Here is a 25,731-nt window from a genome sequence, read left to right as displayed (position 1 = left end):
GCTCTAGCCGGTGAAAGATACTTCATACTCCTCATTGATGATTTTTCAAGAATGACATGGGTCACTTTCCTACAGGATAAATCTCAAGCCTTTGAAAGATTCAAGATTTTTCAGAAGATGGTTGAGAGGGAAAGTGGATGCAAGATGAAATGTCTAAGATCAGACCGGGGTGGAGATTTCACATCAAATGAGTTTGAAGATTACTGTGAGAGACATGGAATAAGAAGACAGTATTCAACTCCAAGAACACCACAACAAAATAGTGTTGTAGAAAGGAAAAACAGGACAGTCAAGGAGATTGCAAGAACAATGCTAAATGAGATAAACATACCAGATACATACTAGAAGGAAGAAATTCACACTGCTGTATATACCTTGAATAGGGTTCAACTGAGAATCAACAACAAAATGACTCCTTATGAACTATGGTATGACCGAAAGCCATCAGTTAAATACTTCAAAGTGTTTGGAAGTAAATGCTTCATCAAGAGAGATATAGATGGCTTGGGTATCTTTGATTCTAGGAGTGATGAAGGTATCTTCTTGGGCTACTCAACTCATAGAAAAGCCTACAAATGCTACAAAAAAAGACTAAGAAGAGTCATTGAGAGTGTGCATGTAAGAGTTGAAGAAGATACACATAAAGGAAGATAAGCACAACTAAACTGGTATGACGACACCGGTGATGAAGATGAAGTTTAGATTGACAATGAACTGGAAGAAGCATCAAATAAGTTCTGAACCAGTATGTACAGAAAATTCACCTGGAAGATCAGATCTTAGGTAATAAGAATGATGGTGTGCAGATCAGGAGAAGACTTGCCTGAAATGATGAACAAGTCAATTTCTGCCTCATGATTGAAATGGAACCCAAAACATTTAATGAGGCCAGTAGAAGTCAAAAATGGATGGATGGAATGGAAGAGGAGCTGCAGCAAATTGAGAAGAACAAAACTTGGGAGTTAGTTCCTAGACTGACTGATAAGAATGTCATTGGCACAAAGTGGGTCTACCAGAACAAGATGAATGAAGAAGGAAAGATTGTGAGGTACAAAGCAAGGTTAGTGTGCAAAGGATACTCTCAAGTGGAAGGAATAGATTTTGAAGAAACAATTGCACTGGTTGCTAAACTTGAGGCCATTAGAATGTTTCTAGCCTTTTCAACCTACAAAGGATACAAAGTCTATCAAATGGATGTAAAATCTACTTTCTTGAATGGAAATTTAGAAGAGGAAGTATACATGAAACAACCGGAAGGTTTTCTGCTACATGATGATGAAACCTTTGTGTGCCGGTTGAAGAAAGCACTGTATGGTTTGAAGCAGGCTCCAAGAGCATGGTGCTCAAGGTTAGACAAATATCTAAAGGAGTAGGGGTTCAAAAAAGGGAGTGCATATATTAAACTGTACATTAAATAAGATGGTAACCACATGATTATTATGGTTTTATGTGGATGACATCATTTTTGGAGGCAATAAGGATACCTTGTGTAAAGACTTTGCTGACCAGATGCAGTCAGAATTTGAGATGTCAATGCTTAGAGTGCTATCATACTTTCTTGGTTTGCAGATTTCACAACAAGGTAAAGTGATATTTACTTCTCAAACCAAGTGTGCCAGAGATATGTTGAAGTAATTTTAGATGGAAGACATCAAACCGGTAAGTACCCCCATGGTGATTGGATGCAAGTTGAGCAAGGACGATGAATCACCCATAGTGGATCAAACATTGTATAGATCCATGATTGGCAGTTTGTTATATCTTACTGCTTCTAGACTAGATATAGTGCAGGAAGTATGCATGGTGGCTAGATTTCAAGCTGCACCCAAACAACCACATGTGAATGCAGCCAAGAGGATATTACAACATCTACAAGGGACACTTGATTATGGACTATGGTATCCCAAGCAAGGGGATTTTACATTACAAGCCTCCACTGATGTTGATTGGGTAGGTTGCATTGATGACCGAAAGAGCACAAGTTGTGGTGCATTCTTCCTAGGTAACTGGTTGGTCTCATGGCACAACACGAAGCATGATTCAGTTTCCCTATCTATAGTTGGGGCATAATATATTGTTGCTGCCACATGTTGTTCTCAGGTGCTATGGATGAAGCAAACCCTCAAGGATATTTAGGTAGAAATATTTGACCCCATTTCCATCTAGTGTGACAATTCAAGTGCAATTAACATATCAAAGAACTCGGTTATGCACTCAAGGACAAAGCATATTGCCATCAAATATCATTTTATCAGGGAGAAGGTGGTAGATCAAGAAGTTAAGGTAGAGTATGTCCCTACCAGTAAAAAAAGTGGCTGATATCTTCACAAAACCTCTACCGATAAGCTCATTTGAGTATCTACGACACAAGTTAGGTGTGGTTTCACTTGCTTCATGCACTTGAATGTGTATGGAGATCTATGGTTTAGGGGGAGTTCAGTGCCATACTTTTTGACTCTTGAACTAGTTGATGGACTAAGGGGGAGATAAGTACATGTTGAGTTTGTACCCTTTGTCATGGATGTCAAAGGAGGAGAATGAACCGGTTGAAGAAGGTAGAGTGTGTTGACATCAATGCCAAAGGGGGAGATTGTTGGCATTGTGTTTTCATTGATGTCAACCAGTAAGTATAGAATGTCACTGGTATGGATGGTTACCGGTATGCAAGTTGTATGAAGGAAGCAAGAAGGAGATGTTACCGGTAGCAAACATAAGAATGCAAAGAGATAACTAAAGGTAAGACTGGTTATGTTAACCGATATAGCATAATCAACATGTATGTACGGTCAATATGATCCACCGCCAGATTAGTAAAGTGCAAATATGTAGGTCAATTGGCAGGGTTAGAAAACCAGTAAGCAAGATGGACCGATAGTGTAAGGAGTACCGGTTGAGTGATTAGTCGGTGATTGGTTCTGAACTAACTGAGGTGGATTCTGACAAAGACAACACATAGGATTCAGGTGGCTAACGTACAGTGGTGAAGATTGCATCACTGAGGTAGCTGCCAACTGAGTCTGCATTAAATGAAGACTGTGAAAATTGTGGAGGAGTTGCAGGGGATTGTGGCTCAAAGAAGCTCAGAAGATAGAGATTTGATTCTTGACATCTTGATCTAAGAAGGACATTTGATCATCTTGTCGACCTAAGAGAAGGAAATTACTAGACCATTTAATGCAATTGACCAAAGCAAGGTCGGAGTTTGCAAAAAATAGCAAACGTGTATTGGAAGAAACAAATATGACAGTGCGGTAATGTTTTGTTGTAGGTTATCATTTTGGAGAAGATATCCGATCAGATTTGATACGGATTGGGTTGACGAAGATAACCCTAGGATGCAAGATTTGATCTTCAGTTTTGGCAGGAAATCTTGCGTATAAATATGCAGATAGAAGATCAAAGTTTTTGATGCCAATAGTCGGAGTAGAGTATATTTGAGCAATCAGAGAGGTGAAAAGATTGAGTAAGGTAAAAAAGTATTCAAGCGATCAATTATTTGATTCAGAACCGACAAGAGAGGTAGAACTGGTAAGAGGGGTTTAACCGATGATCTATCACAGAGTTGACAGTCTAGTAAACCAACAGTGGTTGAACCAGTAGGAAGGCATCAGAGAGTGAGTGAGTGCGGAGTGAGGATAAGAGGAAGTAAAGTAAGATAGAGCCTGATCGGTAAGGTAAGGGATCAGAGAGAGTGAATAGACAACCAGTGGTAATAGAACCAGTGAGACATATAAGAGTTAAAACTGGCAGAAGATATTGATTGCAGGAGTTACAAAATTCATTTTTAACAAGGAGGTTTCATTGTATCTAAGTTTATCTCATTGTAATCACTGTGTTGGTGCTTGGTGTAGGGGTTGGTGCCCTAAACATTGTAACTACTATTTCATTATGAGATTGGATTGGAGAAATAGTCTCCAACATCATTTCTCACCGAGGTTTTTCCCATTTTCAGTTTTCCTCGTACATCCATTGTTGTGTGATGCATTCTTTGTGTGTGTTTGATTACTAGTGTTCTTATTACTTTACTGGTTGCACACACATAGTTGGAAATAGTTTCAAAACATTGATTCACCCCCCTCTCAGTGACACATTGTGTTCTACATTTTTTAATGGATAAATGATAAATGATAAATAATAATATTAGTAATGATAATATTAATAATGGATAAATGATGATAAGATATTATTGATGATATATAATAATATTAATGAATTGATAATATTAATGGATAATATTGATGATGAATAATAGATGGAATAATGCATGAAAAAAATGAAGTGGATTCACTTGGGATTAAGATAACAAATTTTAAGTGTCTACAACTTCTAATTTGTCTAATGGCCAATTGTGAATCTCCTTTGACTAACAAGATCTTGACCTTCTTTGTATGTACCATCTATAACCCATTTATGAGGGATAAACTGCAATCTAAGGGTGACAAAGAAAGATTTTCCTTTTGGATCGATTAACTCTATTCCAACTCTTCTCCCTTGTTTCCTCTTTGAGCCATTAAATCAAAGTGTCTACACACCTAGTTCTTTGTTAACCCGAGATTTAATTTTACTCTTAGGTTTAAGTTTAGGAACCTGGTTAGTTGGTCCTAGAATTGTAGCACATGGATATTGGTTTATTGTTCTTTGAAGGCCTTCTCTATCTTCAAATTATGTTAGCTCAGATGTAACTCCAACAGTTGAGACAACAACTCTTTCTTTATCTTTTATTTTAAATTCAAGTTGTTTTTGGTCCCGACCAGTCTGATCCACTTTAGGTGTATCTTCCAGGTCTGAATGCCTAGAGGATGTCTCATATTTTATAGGATCAATCTTTGATTGAAGATGTTTATCTAATGCAATTGAGGTTTGATCATCTGAAGAAGCATCATCTCCATGGAGAGGAGAAATTTCTTGATCAAATCTAAATGTGTCTGAATTGTATCTATACAAATAATCATCAAATTGAGCATATTGTTGCAAATGTGATTTTGATGGTGCTGATATGTTTTGTCATGGTTGTCATTGATGTCAACATGTGATTTTTGAGTTGGTGATCTGGAATATGTTTCCCAACTTGTTTGGTGCTCTGGAAGTTGTGCTCCAAATGATGTTCAGTGTTGACTGGTAATTGATAGTGCTGGCTGTGATCTGGATTTTCCCATTTTATGGATATGGTGTTGATTTCTTGAATTCATGTTTATCTTGGTTCCATTCTTGTTTTTCTAAGTTTAGTGCATTGTCATATGTCTCTTTCCATCCACTCCTCTACCATCATTATTCACATGCCTTCCCCTTTCCACTAGAATTATCTCGATCATCCGATCGGGAGGCAAGACAATGCAGTTGAGAGAGAGTAGTAGTTGTACTAGCTTAAAGCGTTATTTTGGTTCCAGTCCAATCTGGAATTGGAGACTGTAATGAAATTTGTATAGCGTATGAATCTTACATTTGTGGTGGATGTGTAATGTGTTGATCTAATTGATGAAGTGTGGTGTGGCGTGGTCCACTTCTCATTCCTTTCCAATATGGGAATGCTTAGTGCAGACCTATTTCAAATTATGTTTGGCCAACTTGGAAGGTTATGTAATCAGGAGAACAATATAAGTAAAGGATAATCAGAATGAATGATGTATGGAAGACATGCAAGATTGAAAAGCTAAATCCAATTGATGATTGATGTGAGAAGTTGTGCGAAGGTGTGTAGTATGCTATTGGGTACCGAAGACTATTCCAACATTTTTTTTTGTGGTAGTAGTATCACAGTGGTGGATTTTCTTTTCTTTCATTCTCTTTCGGCAGTGAGCCTTTTTGGTTAGTGAGCCCTAATCCTGTAGTGAGCATTCTACCAGTGAACCACCTTTGTAAAAATCACCTTAACTGGTGTTATATATTGAAAACTAACATTATTCATGGTTTTTCCCTTCTTGGGGTTTCCACGTCATATCTGGTGTTCATTATGTATGATTTCATTGAGTATATGTTATTTCATGTTTACATTTGTTTAGGTTAAATAATTAATAAGTTGGTTAATCCAAATGCATGAAAAAAATAAAAAGTTCAATTAACAACCTATTTATCCCATCTTAGTTGTTTGAGCATTCAACAATTCGTATCAGAGCTTTGGTTCCTTGGAAGAGAGCTTAACCACTTGAGGTAGATTTGATGACATATAAACTAACTATTCTTATCTTTGATGGATCCAACTATGGCTTATGGAAAGTAAAGATGAGAGGTTACCTAGCTTCCTTGGGTTACAACACTTGGAAAGTGGTGGAGACTAAGTATGTATTATCGAAAAATGGTCTTACTACTCTGAATGAGATTCAGGCTTATGAAGAAAATGAAAAACCAAGGTATGCAATCTTTAGTACTTTATCAAAAACTAAATTTTCAAAGGTTATTTCATTAAATACTAATGAAATTTGGGAAAAGTTGAGAGAAATCTATGAAGGAAATGACAAAGTTAAATTATCAAAGAAGTTAACTACTAAGCGCGGATATGAGAACTTGAGAATGGAAGAAGGAGAAGATATAACAAGTTATTTTTAGAAGGTTATGGAGAAGATCTTGATGACCCTACCGAAAGCTATAATGATAATATCTCTGTTATTGAATATGTCTATAATCCAAAGAAGTTCACTAGGGAACAACTATTTGGCACTCTAACCGCATTTGAGATAAGGAAGTTTAGAAAACACAAAGTTAAATTTGAGACAACCTTTAAAGTTGTTGAGGAATACTTGGATGATGAAAGATCAGATGAGATGGAAGCAACCTTTTTGAGGAAGCTAAAGAAAGGTACTGGCAAATATAAAGGTATGTTACCCCTTAAATGTTTTAAATGTGGAAATATTGGTTACATAGCTACTAGATATCCAGAGAAAGGAACAAAACAAAAGTTTAGAGAAGGAAAAGAAAAGTTTAATAGAAAAGCATATTACGTTAAAAATGATGTTGGTATCCTAGATGATGAATCTGACTATGAGGATGATTGTTTGTTTTGTGTAAAAAAGGATGTACCTAAGATTGGTGTTTCTAAGACTGTTAAAATTGGTGCTACTATTTTACATGCTAGGAGATATAGAAATGAATGGTTGATTGATAGTGGATGTTCAAATCATATGACTGGTGATAAGAGTAAATTTGCAAAACTTGAGAAATATGATGGAGGTTTTGTTAGGTTTGGAGATGATCAGACAACATAAATTTTAGAAATTGGCTCTATTATAGGTATAAAAACATTCAATATAATTAACATCAAAGATCATATTTCCACAGCCTGTGAGGTGGTGTGGTGTTTCTGAATTTGACTGACCAATTTTTCCTTAAAAGTTCAAAAAGTTGTAACATTTGACAAACTTGCAATGAAATTCTATTTAAAATAAAACAAAAAATTGCAGGAAGAGGATATAAATAGTAAGTTACTGGTAAAGGGTCTCCTTGAAGAGAATATCCTCCAAAATGTACTGGCCAGCAAGCCTGGAGTGCTAAGCAACTCGGTAGCCCTTCATTGGAAAGAAAGAATGCTCGACCTATCCGATAACTACTGTAAGCTACGCGCGGAAACACATATCTATGCCCACCCTCTAGGTGGTGTGACCACTTCAATTGCATCACTGAAACCTTAATTAATCAGCCTGCTATATCCCCTTAGTAAAAATATAGCAAAATTAGCTGCACAGTTCACAGAATTGGAAATATTGAAAATAAGTTATGCACTAAACTTAGTGATAATGAATCTTGTTGATTATTTCTTCTTCACCTTCTCTTGAGAACTTGTGAGTATTTCTGAGCTCACATTCATGTCACTGTGACCTCTTCTTCAGAACAAGAATTCGATCTGCCTCTATAGGAAAATGGTTTGTGTGTCCAAATGACATGCAGGAAGATATGTGGTGGCCACACAATGTAATTAGGCAGCCAAAATAGTTATATCATTTCTAGAATAATGTTCTGAAAGTAAAAAATAAAAACTGATTAGTAAAGATTGCTAACGTATTTGCCATCGAACCTATTTTATAGAATTTGCTTATGTATTCAAGTTTAAATATTAGGTAATAAAAAATCCTTTATGTAAATATAGATATAAAAATAGTAAATGTTTATAATAAAAAAATATAAATTATAAAATCAAATACAATTTAAATAAGTATTTAAGTCTATCAATCAGATATTAGGTTATAAAAATATTAGGTAATAAAAAAGGCTTATGAAAACAGATATAAAATTTAAATATATGAAAGGATTATTAGTTAATTAAAAAGGGCTTATGTATATGTAGATTTTAAATTTTTTAAAAAACTATTAGGTTTCTTATAACTTTAAAACTAATTACATAGCACCCTCAACCAATTAAATTTCCTGATTTTGAAGGTTGTGCGCCTCGTCACATGTTCGTCTTAGATCTTTGACAGTCTCTTGGTTGCTTGCGGTGAAGTTCTTTGCAAGCAACTCAATATCAATTTCATTGTTTCCATTCCAGTCAATGGAGTTTGAGTCAGATCTCAAAGCATCATCGTCTTTTGGTCTCGAGAGTGACAGTTGATGCTGAGGTAAATCGCTTGAAATTGTGATTACATCAATATCTTCATTTAATCGTGCCATGAGTTATTAACACGTAGTAAAATAATATTATATAGAAATCGTTAGCCTTTATCATAAAGCGATGGTTGGTATGCATAGATGTGCACCTAAGGTTCAAATAGAATAATTTTACATTTAGCTATGATGATTTTTGTATCTTCTTGAAAATAATAAATTATACAATATATATACATTGTTAATATTGAAAGCATATTGTAATACGTACAAATAATATGATATTATGTTTTTTTGTATATATTGTAATATCTAATTACACAAGCATTAATACTTTATGAAATTTAAATAATCATGAAGAAGATACAAATATAATTCTAAATCCACCTCAATTCAAATTTTAAAATTTGTGATAGAAAGAACCTAAGCAATGCCCATAAAAATACTAATATATTAGTTAGCCGAAGAGAGATGTCATTGACAGTTACAACATTGTGGATCTTGTGGTGATCAAGTCTAACCATAGGGGATGTTGCACAGACAAAATGCATGGTCAAATAGACAAAAATTCTCAATGCCCACCGAAAAATTTCAGCAAACTTTATTTGATGAAATTGAAATGAAATAAAGATTTGATATTAGGATTTATGAAGTTTTGTGTTGTGAGTTTGAATTTATGCTGTGAGACTTTGATTATGATTGAAGAATCCATTATCATATATAGAGATAAATATATAAATAGATGGGTGTCTATATTTATATATAGATATATGTGTCTAGGCTTTGCAAATAGGTCGGTTCCTCTCAAGCCATCTTCTGTAGAATACGGTTCTGTCAGCCACAGTTTAAGCACTCCCAATAGTCAGTGTTTCATTTTAAAGGTTTCTATGTTTCTCTATTCATGTCTTTGAGTTTTGTGTTTGCAGTGCAACATTTAATAATAATTTTCACAGAGGGAGAGAAAACCATTTCAGTAAAACTGTAAAACCAGACAACTCAAAGAATTTCAAACTTTATTTATATAAATAAAGGATAAGTTAAACTTTAGTTTGTATTATACGCATCCAAACTTATTTGAGAATAAACTATATGCAAATTAAATAATAAAATAGGGATACAGAAATAATATAAAACATTAACTTAAAATAAGAATGGCTGGAGGTACCCTAACAACAAAATTAAACATTTAAAACTATATCAAAATCAAAAGAAATATAATATATTTCAGGAACAATATTTTGTATACATCTACACAACAACCCTAAATTTAAAACCTCAATAAACAAGAATCGTATATAATCAACCCTAAAACTATAATACCATCGCAAAAACCATATATTAGCAAAAATATTATTCTATGCCATTTTTTATAGATTTGGCTGATATAGAATATGCATACCAAAACCCTAAAATCTCAATTCCCCAACCAACAAAATCGTATATAAATAATTCCATCCAAAATAGCAAATTATAAAGAGTATATATGTAATATTACTAACCCTAAAATATTGTTAATATCACCAAAAATCATATAACATCTACAATATGATGTTGGAGGTAAAACTCTATGCTAATAACTTTAGATTTATTAATACTTTTCATAGAGGGAGAGAAAACCCTATCGGTAAAACCGTAAAACTAGACAACTCAAAGCATTACAAACTCTGTAAATAAATGATAAGTTAAACTTTAGATTCTATTATACACATCCAAACTTATTTGAGAATAAACTATCTGTAGATTAAATAATATAAAACATTAACTTACAATAAGAATGGCTGGAGGTACCCCAACAACAAAATTAAACATTTAAAACTATATCAAAATCAAAAGAAATATAATATATTTCCAGAATAATATTTTGTATACATTTACACAAAAACCCTAAATTTAAAACTTCAGTTAACAAGAATCATATATAATCAACCCTACAACTATAATACCATCACAAAAACCATATATTAGAAACAATATTATTCTATGCCATAATTTATATATTTGGCTGATATAGAATATGCATACCAAAACCCTAAAATCTAAATTCCTCAACCAACAAAATCTTATATAAATAATTCCACCCAAAATAGAAAATTATAAAAGAGTATATATGTAATATTACTAACCCTAAAATATTATTACTATCACCAAAAATCATATAACATCTGCAATATGATGTTGGAGGTAAAACTACATGCTAATAACTTTAGATTTATTAATACTTTTCACAGTGGGAGAGAAAACCCTATCGGTAAAACTATCAAACCACACAACTCAAAGCATTACAAATTGTGTAAATAAATGATAAGTTAAACTTAAGTTTCTATTATACGCATCCAAATTTATTCGAGAATAAACTATCTGTAGATTAAATAATAAAACGAGGATACATAAATAATATAAAACATTAACTTACAATAAAATGGCTAGAGGTACCCTAACAACAAATTTAAACATATAAAAATATATCAAAATCAAAAGAAAAATTAAAATATTTCAAGAATAATATTTTGTATACATTTACACAAAACCCCTAAATTTAAAACTTGAGTAAACAAGAATCATATATAATCAACCCTACAACTATAATACCATGGCAAACACCATTTATTAGCAACAATATTATTATATGCCATAATTTATATATTTGGTTAATATAGAATATGCATACCAAAACCCTAAAATCTAAATCCCTTAACCATCAAAATCGTATATAAATAATTCCACCCAAAGTAGCAAATTCTAAAAGAGTATATATCTAATATTACTAACCGTAAAATATTATTACTATCACCAAAACTCATATAACATCTGCAATATGATGTTATGATGTAATCAATATTTAACTATAGGTCAAAATTATGCATTGAAAGAAGAACGACATAATACATTGGCAGAGGTTGTTGTGCGTGAGACATTGAGATGGAAATAAAAGTGCAGTAGACAAACTAAAAGATCTAACAGACTCAGAAATAAATTAATGAAATGTACAAGAGAACATATAGTTTAAACAAAACGTACATAAATCTACTAATAAAAGACATAAAATATACATTGTGCTCTCATCCAACTCATCTCTCTTTTATTTTTCCAAAGAAGAAAAATTTTATGATTACATACCCAAAAGATGATGTATTTTTAATCAAAGACATGATTTATTAATAGTTAATTGGGCAAAAAACAAAGAGGCAGTGATAAATGATATTGATAAATATTTGATTCCTGTGTAAATTCATTATTTCTTTGTTAGCCATTATTGTAAATAATTTTGAGCCATGGATTCATCATTCAAACGTGGGTCTCACTCTCTATTTTTTCATTTTTAAAACATCAATCTCACGCTAAATTTTTTAGAGCTTGTCAAAGATATACATTGAAATTTAACAAAATAAAAACTTACCTTAGCTAATTTTTTACAACAACCTGTTTGTTGATCTCCACCTTTGAGTTTGTTCTTGTCATAACCCTCCCTTATCACTTTTAATTTGATGCAATTTCTATTATATCTTCTTTTGGTTGAACTATTGAATATGGTTGAAAAAATATTATAAAAGGTTAAATAATGGACCCACATACACACTTGGAGAATATAATTTAAATAGGCATTATTTATTTTTCCGAGGAATTAGAAACTTCTAGAGGAATCTTCATTCTTTAATTCCCTTGCATGTAACTCCCCCACTAGGATATTAATCAATTTTGCATGGATCCAATATTGGAAAAAGAATCTCATTTTCAATTAATTCCTCTAGATAGTGGAGTTAAGGGGTTTTTCCTATATATTGTATGCAATTCTCAAAAGAAGTGGGTTGATTATTTTTTTGAAGAAAAGTTTTCTCAAGTAGTAGTTTTTTTTCTAGTGTAGAATTGTTAAGTTTGTTTTGAAGAAATTTCACCAAGCTTGCAAGGAAGGATCAAGAAAGGCTAGCTTGAAGATTTGGAGAGGATTCAACATCAAAAGGCTTCTCCATGTTCCCCCTTTTCCATTTGCTAATTGCTTATGTAAATTTTACATTTTCAAAAGGAAATATCTCCTCTTAGATTATTTTATTTGAATATAATTTTCTAAAGGAAATTATTACTTAATTGTTGGATAGATTTATTAGAAAGGAAAATCTCTTTTTCATTAAAGAAATGCATTGATAAAAGTACTTTTCAAACATGCAAATACAGATCTCTTTTTTATTTGTTAATCTGTTTAGAGAAAAGAAAGAAATCATACTTCTACTTTTTTCAATCTAGAGAAAATGCTTTTCAACATCTCCACTTTTTTTTTGAAAACTCAAAATTCTTTTATCTTTGTAAATAGTTTCTTTCTCTATGCATATAATCATTTGTATTGAGAAATCTCGCTATGTCAAATAGTATTTCAAATATGAATTCTTCTCAATATTGTTGTATAAACTCCCTGTGAAAAATATTATCTTGTTATTTATTTCTTTTCAGGAATCTCTCCCCCTCTCTGAATGTTAATTTCCTGACAAACTCATCATAAAAATTTATGTTTATCTCAATGTAAGGCAAATTTGTTGAATATGATCACTGTGAAATCGAAATTTATACATCTATCTATCTCTGAGGTAATTTAGTTCTCTGTTGTATTGTTGCCTCAAATTCAAGTACATTGTATCTTTTTTTGGGCTCCTGTGAGATCATCTGAAATAATTTTCTCTATTATCTTTCATCCCTGTGAGTAGATTCTTATTTTTATTTTTATAATAACATTTTTAAATTGTTAATAGAACTGGAATAAAACCGTGTATATATATATATATTGTAATATTTAATTGTACGATAAAAAAAAGAGAATAAAATAAAATAAAGTAGGTTACAAAAAATTTGCTTACATAAAATAAATTTAATCGGTCAATGTAGGAGGGGGCACAGTTATTAAACCCGCCAGGAAGTGGTACTCTCCACTACCCCTGCAGTCACTATTTCAATAGTGGCCATAGAGGGAGTGGAGGGGTCCACGGTCATCCCCTCATCACTACAGGCCTACACCTGTAGGTCCGCAGTGGTGACGGGACCCGTGGCCCCCACTCCCACTTGCCAATAAAAACCACTACCAAAAAATCTTTTTGCAATTGGATTTTGTTAATAATTTCTTTAATTTAAATTTTAGTTTAATAACGTTAAACTTAGATAAATTTATAAATTATTTATCTTTAGTAAATTTATAATTGGAATCCTTCAATTTAATTGAGATTTATTGGATTACTTAGTTGGGATTTTAGATTCATTAGAAACAATTAATTCATAATATTATGATTTGACCCAAATTTGTCTAATGTCTAAACAAATTGCTTATTTTGAACTAATGACTCTATAATTTATTATTCTCGTGATAGAAATAACATTTGCTTAATCTTGCATGTAAATGACACTATCCTTGCATCATGCGAATTACTTATACATTATTTGCATTTATTGATGAGCAAGTTACATTTTCATCATCTTCATGCAAGTTACATGTTTAATTATCAATATGCGAGTTTCATAATTGCCATTATTGTGCAAGTTATATTTCAAGTTTTGAATATTAAATAATTTGGTTTTCAAGTGGTTCATGAATCCTGTAGAAGTGGTTTTTTTCAATTATTTAAGCTTTGCAATGTCTAATTATGCACGTTCATTTCATAATTGTTTCAAGCATGATGCTAATTAAAAGTTTTCATAGCCTCTTAGTTAGAAAACTAAACAAAGGGAGTTGGAAAATAAAAACCTAGCAGCGATCGGTATTTACGGTGCCTCTGGGTCAGGCTTACGCATAATGCCATCGTGTTGAATTACTGCACTTAACGCCTAATAAAGTTGCATCAATGACGTCTGTGGCATCGTCCCTATAAATTGTTGGGGAGTAATAAGGAAAACTTGCAAGTTAAAATCCAAGGGGAGGGTAATCCCCCTTGTGAGATTTTGCCAAGATCAAGAGCTCAATGAAATGTACAAAATAGAGACACATTATAGGACAAGAATAAGCTGTATTCTCATCAATAGAAAATGATCAATAATCAATTACATACAATGTAGATGAGCTTGCTTATATAGGCTAGGCTAGGGATATGTGAGCACATAGACATGACATGTGGCTCAATAAGAAACAAGGGTAGGTAGGAAATAGGTGTGGGTAGGTAGGAGAAATAATATAATAGTCCACATGAGGTGGATCACCCATTGAATGTGGAGTGTAACAACAAGGTCAACACCATAAAAGGTGGAATTTCTCCTACACACACTATCCCAATGTGACACAAACACCCAAGTGTCTTATACCCAAACTACTATGAAATGCATTTCCTAAGTAAACTTAAGTAAGTGTAATAATATCCAAGATGAATAATTATTTACACCAACACCCCCCCTTAAGTGCAACTTAGGGGAATGCACTTAAGTCTACAATGCAACTAAGCAATGCAAGATGGGTCTCAGCTACGAGGCCATGTTAGGTTCCCATGTACAAATGCAAATGCATGCAAACCAATGCAATGAAAACTCTCACAAAGTGGGGAAAGAGAGAAAAACCCAATGGGAAAAAACCCTCCCCCAAAAGAGAGATGAAAAACATACAAGAGAACTCTCATAGAAGAATGTGAGGAACAAACCCCCATGTGAGGAAAAAGTCCCCCCCATATGAGAGAAGAAGAGAAGCTAGGAAGCCCCCCCTCAATGTGGAATCTGCACCAATGATAGAAGCTTGATGTATGAAGAAACTGCTCCATGAACGTCGAACAACATTCCTCCCCTTAGGAAGAAACAAAACCAAAGGTCTATCCATGAAGTCTCCCCAACCATGAAGGGAAGATGTATGAAGAAAACTCATGATGAAAGGAATCTCTGAAAACTACTCAAGTGTCCCCATGTCGATGCTGAAAGATACCCCCTCCAAAGGTGGTAAACTGTGCCACACTGCTGAAAAAGGCACTCCAAGATCTAGTGGAGATGGATGTAGAACATGTCCCAAAGACTCACATGTCTCCTCAAAACATAAAGAGACCTCCTCCAACTGCTGTACATAAGTATCCACAATCATGTCAACCTCGAAAGAATGATCATGTAGAGAATGAACAAGAGGGTCAGAGTGTTCCCTCGCAACAATCGAAGAAGGATCATCTTCATCAAAGAGAAGATGAATTTCATCAATGATGTCTCCCAAATCTGCAATGTAGGATTCCATAAATAAACCTGCAATGTCTGTCAAGTAATCATCCCATGAATCTGAAGCTGGAAGACAATGAATATCCTGCTGCACTGAATCACATGAAGGCAAAACTGTCGCACTATCCACATCATCAGGTGCAATAGGTGATGTGATATCAATATGAGGAGATGAAATACAAGACTCAAGAACGGGGTCACATGTGAGAATCCCCATGTTCAAGTGCCCAAAGTTCTCCTCAAAATCTGAACCATCACAAGAAGTGTGATCATCATGTGTAGAATCATCAAATGTGAAATCATCATCATCAACAAAATCTGAAAAGGAGTATAACTGAGATGCATGATCAACCAACCCAGTCGCAATGATAGCTCTAGTCTCCAAGTCTCTAATGAAATCTGAGTCAGGTGTGAACTCCACAACTCTCTTAGTTGCGCCATGTGTGATTTGATAGATAGAAAGGAGATTGTTTGTCAAGTGGGTTACACACAACACATCATTGAAGGAGTTATCCCCAATGTCAATAGATCCTTTCCCAAGCACATCCATGTATGTATGATTGCCCATCAAAATATGTGGCATGGTGCAAGGCTCAAATGTAGAGAACATAGACTGTGAAGATGCCATATGATGAGAAGCCCCTGAATCTAGAAGCCATCTCTCTGAATTATGACTAATAGTAGCACACAGAGCTTTTCCTTTTCTTGTTCCAAAAGAGTGAGTCTTCCCACTTGTAGAAGCCATGAATGCTTGCTCTTTTCCTTTTGAATGTGAGGAAGTGGAAGTTGATGAATCATCCTTCTTGTAGACTTTAGGCAAATCAATGTTATGCTTTTTGATGATGTGTGTGAGCTCATTAATCTTCTTAGAATGACAACGATGCTCCTCATGACCAATCTTTTTACAATAAGCACAAGTAGGTCTCTCCCTCTTTGGTGAATTATCTCTCTTGGAAGAGGATCAATCTCCTTGTTGTGGAGAAGATGGTGCTTTTTCTTTAGGCTTTGATTGCCATTTCTTCTTGTTTGAGTTGTCCTTTCCTTGATTTCCTTTGTTCCCTTGATTTGCCACTAATGCTTGAGACTTAGAAGCCTTAAGAATGCCCATGCTTATCAACTTAGTTTGTTCCATCATCAACATTTCATTGAAAGCATCAAATGTAGGCATTGTGTAGCTTGAACCCATTGTCATCCTATGGGTGTGGAAACTAGAAACAAATGTTGCATATTCTTGTGGAAGCTTGCCTATCAAGTTGAATATTAATTGAGTATCCTTCTTATCAATGCCACAATCTTTGAGTTGTGCCCTCAACTCATTTGCCTTAGTGACATAATCTTGTATAGTATCAAAGTTCTTGGGATCTAACATGGTGAGATCACTATCAATTTGATATCCCCTAATCTCATCAACTTGTCCATACAAGTCTTGAAACTTTTGCCAAGCATCCTTGATTAGAGTACATTTCTCAATATGAAAAATGAGATCCTTTGATACATACTTTCTTAAGGTACCAATTGCCATGATATTTTTAGTGAGCCAATCCAAGTGACCAACTGGATCAACCTTAGGATTAGCGGGAGCAACAATAGTTCCATCAATGTAATGAGTGAGTCCTTTTTCCATAAGTTTACTCCATGCATCAATTTTCCAAGTAGCATAATTATGAGGAGTTAAGAGGAAACTTAGAAGAACCCATAGCAGCAAAAAGGAAGGAACACAAGAGCACAAAAGCATAAGAGACACCCCCCCAAATTCACTCAATCAAAGTACCCCCCCCAAAGTGATGATTTTGGCACTTTATACTTAGTGCGATTACAATGAGCCACTTGCAAAACAAGGCAAAGTTGACTTATGATGCAAATTTTACAACTTCTCAAATGAGATACAAGAGACTTCAATCAATAGTGCAATGAATCTAACTAAGATTCAAGCAAATATACAAGTACTAAGAGAGCCAAAAATGGCCAAAATCTGAAAGTATAATTTCTACTTACAATGGCATCAATTTGATAGCATCATGTGAAAGTAGACAAAAAAATACGCACTTTCAAAAAAAATGGCACCTGAAAAGGAGGTCGTATGACCCTAAATGAAGCCTCTGAAGTTGCTGACTGGGCGTCTATACTCTACGGACTGCTGACTGCGCAGGTGATTGTGCAGGCCGTACCGTACGGATTTGCTGACTGGGTGGTGTGCGTCAGCTCTGCGTGGCAGATGACGTGGTGGATGACTGTGTGTATGGGTTGTACCTACGGGCCAGTGGCCGCCTGCCACGTGGCGGACGCGGGTCCTCCTATCTGGGTGGTTGCCGAAAGACTTTCGTCGGCGGCGTGTGGTAGCGAGCGTCGGAGAGGAGGTAGTGGGCACCGGAGAGTGGCGCGGCCGACGGGAGGATGTGGCCGCAGCTGAGGACGGCCGGCGGGGGAGCAGCGGGGGAGCGGCACAGGTACAGGTACGCGGCGAACGACAGGGGCTGTAGACCTGCAAGGTACGACAGGTCACGGGGGGGTCTGCGAACCACCCAAAAATTGCTTTTTTTGATTTTTTTCGAAATTTTTTTGCTTTTTTTTTATTTTTCAATTTTTTTTGATTTTTGATTTTTCGAAAAAATATTTTCAGAAAATAATTTTTTTTTTTTTTTTCGAAAAATTAATAAAAAATTTGGAAATCCGTACAATAATAGCAAAATTGGCGAAAAAAATTTTCTCACCAAAATAGGCCGACTTTATAACCAAAATTCATGGAAACGGCCTTTTGGACGCAATGGCGGGGTTGGATCTGGTCTAGGACGCCTCCAAAAGATGTTGCTCCTCAGATCTGCCTCTTGACGTCGCAATAATGCCTCTTCAAGACGAATCAATGAAGCCCCAATGGCTCTGATACCATGTGAGATTTTGCCAAGATCAAGAGCTCAATGAAATGTACAAAATAGAGACACATTATAGGACAAGAATAAACTGTATTCTCATCAATAGAAAATGATCAATAATCAATTACATATAATGTAGATGAGCTTGCTTATATAGGCAAGGCTAGGGATATGTCAGCACACAAACATGACATGTGGCTCAATAAGAAACAAGGGTAGGTAGGAAATAGGTGTGGGTAGGTAGGAGAAATAATATAATAGTCCACATGAGGTGGATCACCCACTGAATGTGGAGTGTAACAACAAGATCAACACCATAAAAGGTGGAATTTCTCCTACACACACTATCCCAATGTGACACAAACACCCAAGTGTCTCATACCCAAACTACTATGAAATGCATTTCCTAAGTAAACTTAAGTAAGTGTAATAATATCCAAGATGAATAATTATTTACACCAACACCCCTTGGATCGATATTCTAATAAGATAATCCTTAAATGATTTTACATCCGTTGAGTTAAACCATAGTAAACCCCTTCAGGGTTGATTGAGTGAAATACTTTTATAAATTTGATTTAATCTCGAAGAGTTGTTGATGATTGACAATTGGGTCAAGGGTGACGCTTATGATAGGTATTAGGATCTAGTTGTTTTAGGCCACAAGCAATAGGCCATCTTGAGCCTTTGCTTAAGTGCTACCATCGTGGGTAGCAACCGTAGAGAAACTGTCTGGGACATTGACCCTAGAAAGGGTTGCGTACCCACCAAATGGTTTACATTAAACCGTAGATTAGAAAATAGAACTACATACTTTACGCCTTGATCCCATGCCGAAACGGGTATGTAGGTAGTCTAGGGACGAAGTTGTCCCTAGTACTAAGGTGTTTGTGGATGGGGTCTAGGTTTGGTAAGAAGGATTGTGAAGAATCCTAATTTGAAATATAAGTGTAATAAAAGAAAAAGTAATTCAATGCATACTCAGAAGGAATCTCATATGGATTCGCTCGACTTCCCGAGACTTTAAGCCAAATTCTGAGGCGGAATTCAAGCTTGCATTATGTTATTTTGATTTCTCCTAAGGACGACAACCTCGGTGCACTCCTATTAGAGGAGTGTAGTGCTTAGTGAGTGGCTCAAGACCTGAATGGTCCCAATGAGTCTAAGTCTCTGGCCAGAGCACCTCCTATCCCAATTGGATAGATGCCTACCCCATGTGGGTAGATTCCTATCCTATATTGGATAGATGAAACCTTTTGCTCCATATGGACAGATGCCTAACCTGTATGGTTAGATGCTCATCCCGAATGGATGAATGCCTAATCCAAATGGATGGATGCCTAGAGTATGTGATTGAATCAAACACAAATGATTAAATTAAATATTAAAAATAAAAAGGAGGTCAAAATTTCGTTCGGTTAAGTATAGTGGCTTATTACATGTGATATCAGAGAAAAGGTTCAAATCTAGGCCTTGTGCTCACTTCAATTTACACAACCAAGGGAGTGTCTTGCAATGGTAGAGATTAAATTATAAAATCTTAAATCAAGAACTAACTACATAATTTAATTTTCAGGTAAAACCCTAGATGGCTAGGGGAAGAGGAAGAGGAAGAGGAAGGGGAAATGGAAGATGTGCTGCCACTAGGAGACAAAGGGGAGCTAACCATGAGGAAAATAATGAAGAAAACCATAAAGAAAACCATGAGGAAAACCATGAAGGGAATCAACATAACCAAGGGAATAACAAAGATGGGGTCGAGGCTATAATAAACCTGCTAACCGAACAAAGGGATAAGATCAACTTCTTGGAGCAATCAATGCAGGACCTTAGGGCAAGGTAGAATGACATTGAAAATCAAAGTGGAATTGAAAAAGGGAACCCTGGTAGAAATCAAGGGAATGTGATGGACAATAGAAAATAAAATAACATATTGGAACTCTCTAAGGATTTGAAGAAAATCACCCCCCTAAGTTCGATGGGAGGAAAATTGGTGAAGGAGCTGAAAATTTGTTGAATGAAATGGAAAAGTATTTTGAACTAAGAGATTTTAACGAAACAAACAAGGCCTTATGGGGTTCCTATCAACTCATAGGGGAGGCAGCTAGTTGGTGGACCAACACCAAGGAGCAAAATGGGTATAGCAGGGATATGATCACACGGGAACAATTTGTTCAACACTTCTAAAAAAGGTGGCTCCTTCAATTATTCTTTGATGAGAAGGTGACAGACTTCCATAATCTACGACAAGAGCCCCTATTAGTCCAACAATATTGGGATAAGTTCACCAAATTGCTTAAGTATGTACCTATGTACCAGAAGGATGAAGAAGGTCAAGCCAGGAAGTTCATTTTGGGACTAAATACCAACATAGGGGCAGAGGTTGACATGCATGGACCCAAAAACATGAATGAAGTACTTGAAAAGTCCCTAAGATAGGAGAGAAAGATTCAAGCCCTAACAACAATAAGGTAGAACTATAATGGGAACCATTCATTTAAAAGGAAGCAGGAATTCAAGGGGAACACTAACTTCAACAAAAGTCAAAGGAACAATTCTTCAAAAAGGCCACCCCCTAATCAATATCAGAGGAATGGAAAAAATAATAATAATAGGGGAAATTATAATAGGAATGACCAGCAGAACAAGATAACTTATCCACCCAGGGCCAATGAAACAAGGAATGATCCCCCTCAGAATCAAGGTAGGAGGGGTCATGTAGGTGGATGTTTTATGTGTGGGGGAAACCATTTTGCTAGAGAATGTCCCAGGATGCAAGGTCAGATTAGGGCCAATAAACCACAACAAGGGCCTCAACAAAGGATTCATGCAACAGTTAGAAACCAAAGAGCAAGATTCGAGAATGTTCCCGTGGAAACTATAGGTACACTATTTGAACAACCAATTTCAATTCTAATTGACACTGGGTCATCTGAATGTTTCATCTCACCTGAATTAGTAAGAAAATATACATTAAAAGTTAATCAAATGGAGTCATCATGGACGGTTCAATATGGGGATAAGGCAACTAGGGAAGTAACTAAGTGTTTGCTGAGGGCAAGGGTACAATTTCCCGAGTTTGAAACAAGAGTAGATCTCTATGTGGCACCCCTAGGATTATATGATGTAATTATTGGAATGAGTTGGTTAACAAATCATCAAGCTAATGTAGATTGATATAATAAAGTTGTTGAATGTTTGGATGATGGGGGGAAAAGGGTCAAAATCCAAGGAAAGTTTAACCCCATTAATATAGAAACCATATCAGCCATGTGATTAAAGAAGGAAAGAAGAAGAGGAGGCCTAATCTATATGGTTGAAATTGATGAAGGAGAAGAGGAAAATACCCCAACCTTTAAAAATACCCCTTTCTTATGAGAATTCAAGGACGTATTTCCAAAAGAATTACTCGGCTTACCCCCTAAAAGGAAGTTTGACTTTTCTATCGACTTACTATCAGGAGCTGAACCAGTATCAAGGGCACCTTACCGAATGAACACAACTAAATTACAAGAGCTCAAAATGCAATTAAAGGAACTCTTAGCTAAGGGATTAATAAGGCCAAGTGTATCACCATAGGGAGCACCAATCTTATTCATTAAGACGAAGGATGGAACCTTAAGACTATGCATCGACTATAGGATGTTGAACAAGGTCACAATAAAGAATAGGTATCCCTTACCTCGAATAGAGGATCTTTTTGACCAAATCAAAGGAGCAACAATTTTCTCAAAGATAGACCTCCAATCAGGATATCATCAACTCAGAATTAAAGAGGAGGACATTTCGAAGACAACTTTCAGGACTAGATATGGGCATTATGAATTCACAGTAGTACCTTTTGGTGTAACCAATGCCCCAGCTGCATTTATGAACCTTATGAATAGTGTACTCCATGACTACTTGGACAAATTTGTTTTGGTATTTCTAGATGACATCTTGATTTACTCTAGGAATGAGGAGGAACATTTAGTACACCTACAAATGGTTTTGCAAAGGTTGAGGGAACATAAGTTATATGGGAAACTGCCAAAATGTGCCTTCTTCGAGGAAAAGATTCACTACCTTGGGCATATAATATCAAAGGAAGGATTAGCAGTTGATGCAGATAAGATAAAGGCAATAGTAGAATAGCCATTCCCTAAAAATGTTTCAGAGGTAAGAATATTTATGGGGCTAGCAGGGTACTATAGGAGGTTTGTGGAAGGATTCTCTAAGATAGCAAACCCCATCACCTCATTGCAGAGGAAGGGTAAAAATTTTGTGGACAGAGAAAAGTGATAAGGCATTTCAAATCTTGAAGGGAAAACTAACTTTAGCACCCATTTTAAATGTACTAGATCCGTATGGACACTTCACAGTCGTAACTGACGCTTCTATTGAAGGTTTGTGAGGAGTACTTATCCAAGATGAAGGGGTAGTAGCTTACGAATCCAGGAAGCTGGAGACTCATGAAGTTAATTATGTACCCCACAACTTAGAGTTAGCAGTGATTGTGCATGCCCTACACAAATGGAGACACTTCTTACTAGGGAAGCCCTTTGAGTTAAAATTAGATAACCAAGGACTAAAGTACATCTTTACCCAACCCCACTTAAATGCTAGACAAAGAAGGTGGTTAGAGTTTCTAAGTGAATATGATTTTGAAATTGAATATATTAAGGGGAAGGAAAATAGGGTGGTAGATGCTTTAAGTTGGAGGAGACACTTGATGACTATAGCAACATTCAAAACTTCTTTGAAAAAGCAAGTAATGGATGAGCAGGGACATGACCCATGGTATGAGAAAGTAAAATTGACTTTAGAATACAATCCAATAGATCCTAATATTGAAGGGTATACACTAGATGAAGATGGATTACTCATATATAATAATAGAATTTATGTTCCTAGTTCAGGAGACTTAAGGAAGGTAGTCTTGTCGGAGGCTCATAATGCCCCTTACTCAGGGCACCTGGGGGTTAACAAACTTTATGTAGATCTAAAGAAGCTATACTTTTGGCAAGGGATGAAGAATGACATAGTCAAGTATGTGGCTAAATGTCTGGAGTGTCAAAGAGTAAAGGCAGAGCATAGATATCCAGTTGGATTATTACAGTTACATGATGTACCTCAACACAAGTGGCAAGTTATTAGCATGGATTTTGTGCAAGGGTTACCCATGTCACCTTCTAGGCATGATACAATAATGGTGGTAATTGACAAACTCACTAAGGTGGCACACTTTATACCAGGGAATCTGATGGATGATGCACCTACCTTGGCAAGGCGCTTTGTTAAGGAAATATTTAGGTTGCATGGAATGCCAAAGAAAATCATATCAGATAGAGATGCTAGATTCACTTCAAGGTTTTGGATAACTCTTCAATTAGCTCTGGGAACTCAACTAAATTTTAGTACTTCATACCATCCTGAAACTGATGATCAAATAGAGAGGACAAATCAGATTTGGGAAGACCTACTTCGCATGTACTGCATGGACCAACAGAAGAAATGGGAAGATTACCTACCTCTAGTAGAGTTTTCTTACAATAATACATATCAAACATCTTTAGGGATGGCACCTTTAGAAGCATTGTCTGGTAGGCCATGTCGAACACCTTTGGGTTGGGATAGTCTTGAAGACAGGGTAATTGTTGGACCAGATATGTTGAGGAAATGGAAAGGAAAACTAAAGAAATTAGGCAAAGATTGAAGGAAGCCTCAGATAGGCAGAAAAGTTATGCAGACAAGAACAGGACACCAAGGGAGTTTGAGGTGGGAGAGAAAGTCTTCCTAAGGGTTAGGCCACACAGGAGTTCCATAAGGTTTGGGAAAAAGACTAAGCTTGCACCTCGTTATGTTGGGCCTTTTGAGATATTGGAAAGGATTAATCCAGTTGCATACTGGTTGGCCTTACCTCCCCAGTTGAGCCGAATTCATGATGTCTTCCATGTATCTCTTCTTAAAAAGTATGTACCTGATGAGAAACATATCTTGAATCGGGATGCTTTACAGGTCTAGGAAATGGGGGGAATAATGATAGAGCCATTCAGAATCTTGGAGAGGCACCAGTGCCAATTGCGCAATAGAGAGGTTGATCAATGCAAAGTACAATGGAATCAGTATGATGAAAAGAATGCCACATGGGAAGATACTAGGGAAATGCAATAGTTGTTTCCTTTTTTGTTTGAAACTAATCATGAACTATAGACTCTTTTTGGATATATTTAATAAGTGCATTGGGACAATGCACAATTTAAGGGGGGGAGGTTGTCGTAACCCTCCCTTATCACTTTTAATTTGATGCAATTTCTATTATATCTTCTTTTGGTTGAACTATTGAATATGGTTGAAAAAATATTATAAAAGGTTAAATAATGGACCCACATACACACTTGGAGAATATAATTTAAATAGGCATTATTTATTTTTCCCATTCCCAATTATGGCACATGTTGTAGGAGGAATTAGAAGCTTCTAGAGGAATCTTCATTCTTTAATTCCCTTGCATGTAACTCCCCCACTAGGATATTAATCAATTTTGCATGGATCCAATATTGGAAAAAGAATCTCATTTTCAATTAATTCCTCTAGATAGTGGAGTTAAGGGGTTTTTCCTATATATTGTATGCAATTTTCAAAAGAAGGGGGTTGATTATTTTTTTGAAGAAATTTTTTCTCAAGTAGTAGTTTTTTTTCTAGTAGTCATATTTTTCATTTGTAGAATTGTTAAGTTTGTTTTGAAGAAATTTCACCAAGCTTGCAAGGAAGGATCAAGAAAGGCTAGCTTGAATATTTGGAGAGGTTTCAACATCAAAAGGCTTCTCCACATTCCCCCTTTTCCATTTGCTAATTGCTTATGTAAATTTTATATTTTCAAGAGGAAATATCTCCTCTTAGATTCTTTTATTTGAATATAATTTTCTGAAGGAAATTATTACTTAATTGTTAGATAGATTTATTAGAAAGGAAAATCTAATTTTCATTAAAGAAATGCATTGATAAAAGTACTTTTCAAATATGCAAATGCAGATCTCTTTTTTATTTGTTACCCTGTTTAGAGAAAAGAAAGAAATCAGACTTCTACTTTTTTCTGCTTTTTGAAATCTAGAGAAAATCTTGAATCTGGAAAAATCGTGCTTTTCAACATCTCCACTTTTTTTTTCAAAACTCAAAATTCTTTTATCTATGT

This window comes from Cryptomeria japonica, chromosome 11 (genome assembly GCF_030272615.1).
Source record: "Cryptomeria japonica chromosome 11, Sugi_1.0, whole genome shotgun sequence".
NCBI classification, from domain to species: domain Eukaryota; kingdom Viridiplantae; phylum Streptophyta; class Pinopsida; order Cupressales; family Cupressaceae; genus Cryptomeria; species Cryptomeria japonica.
Note: the sequence above shows the minus strand (reverse complement) of the source record.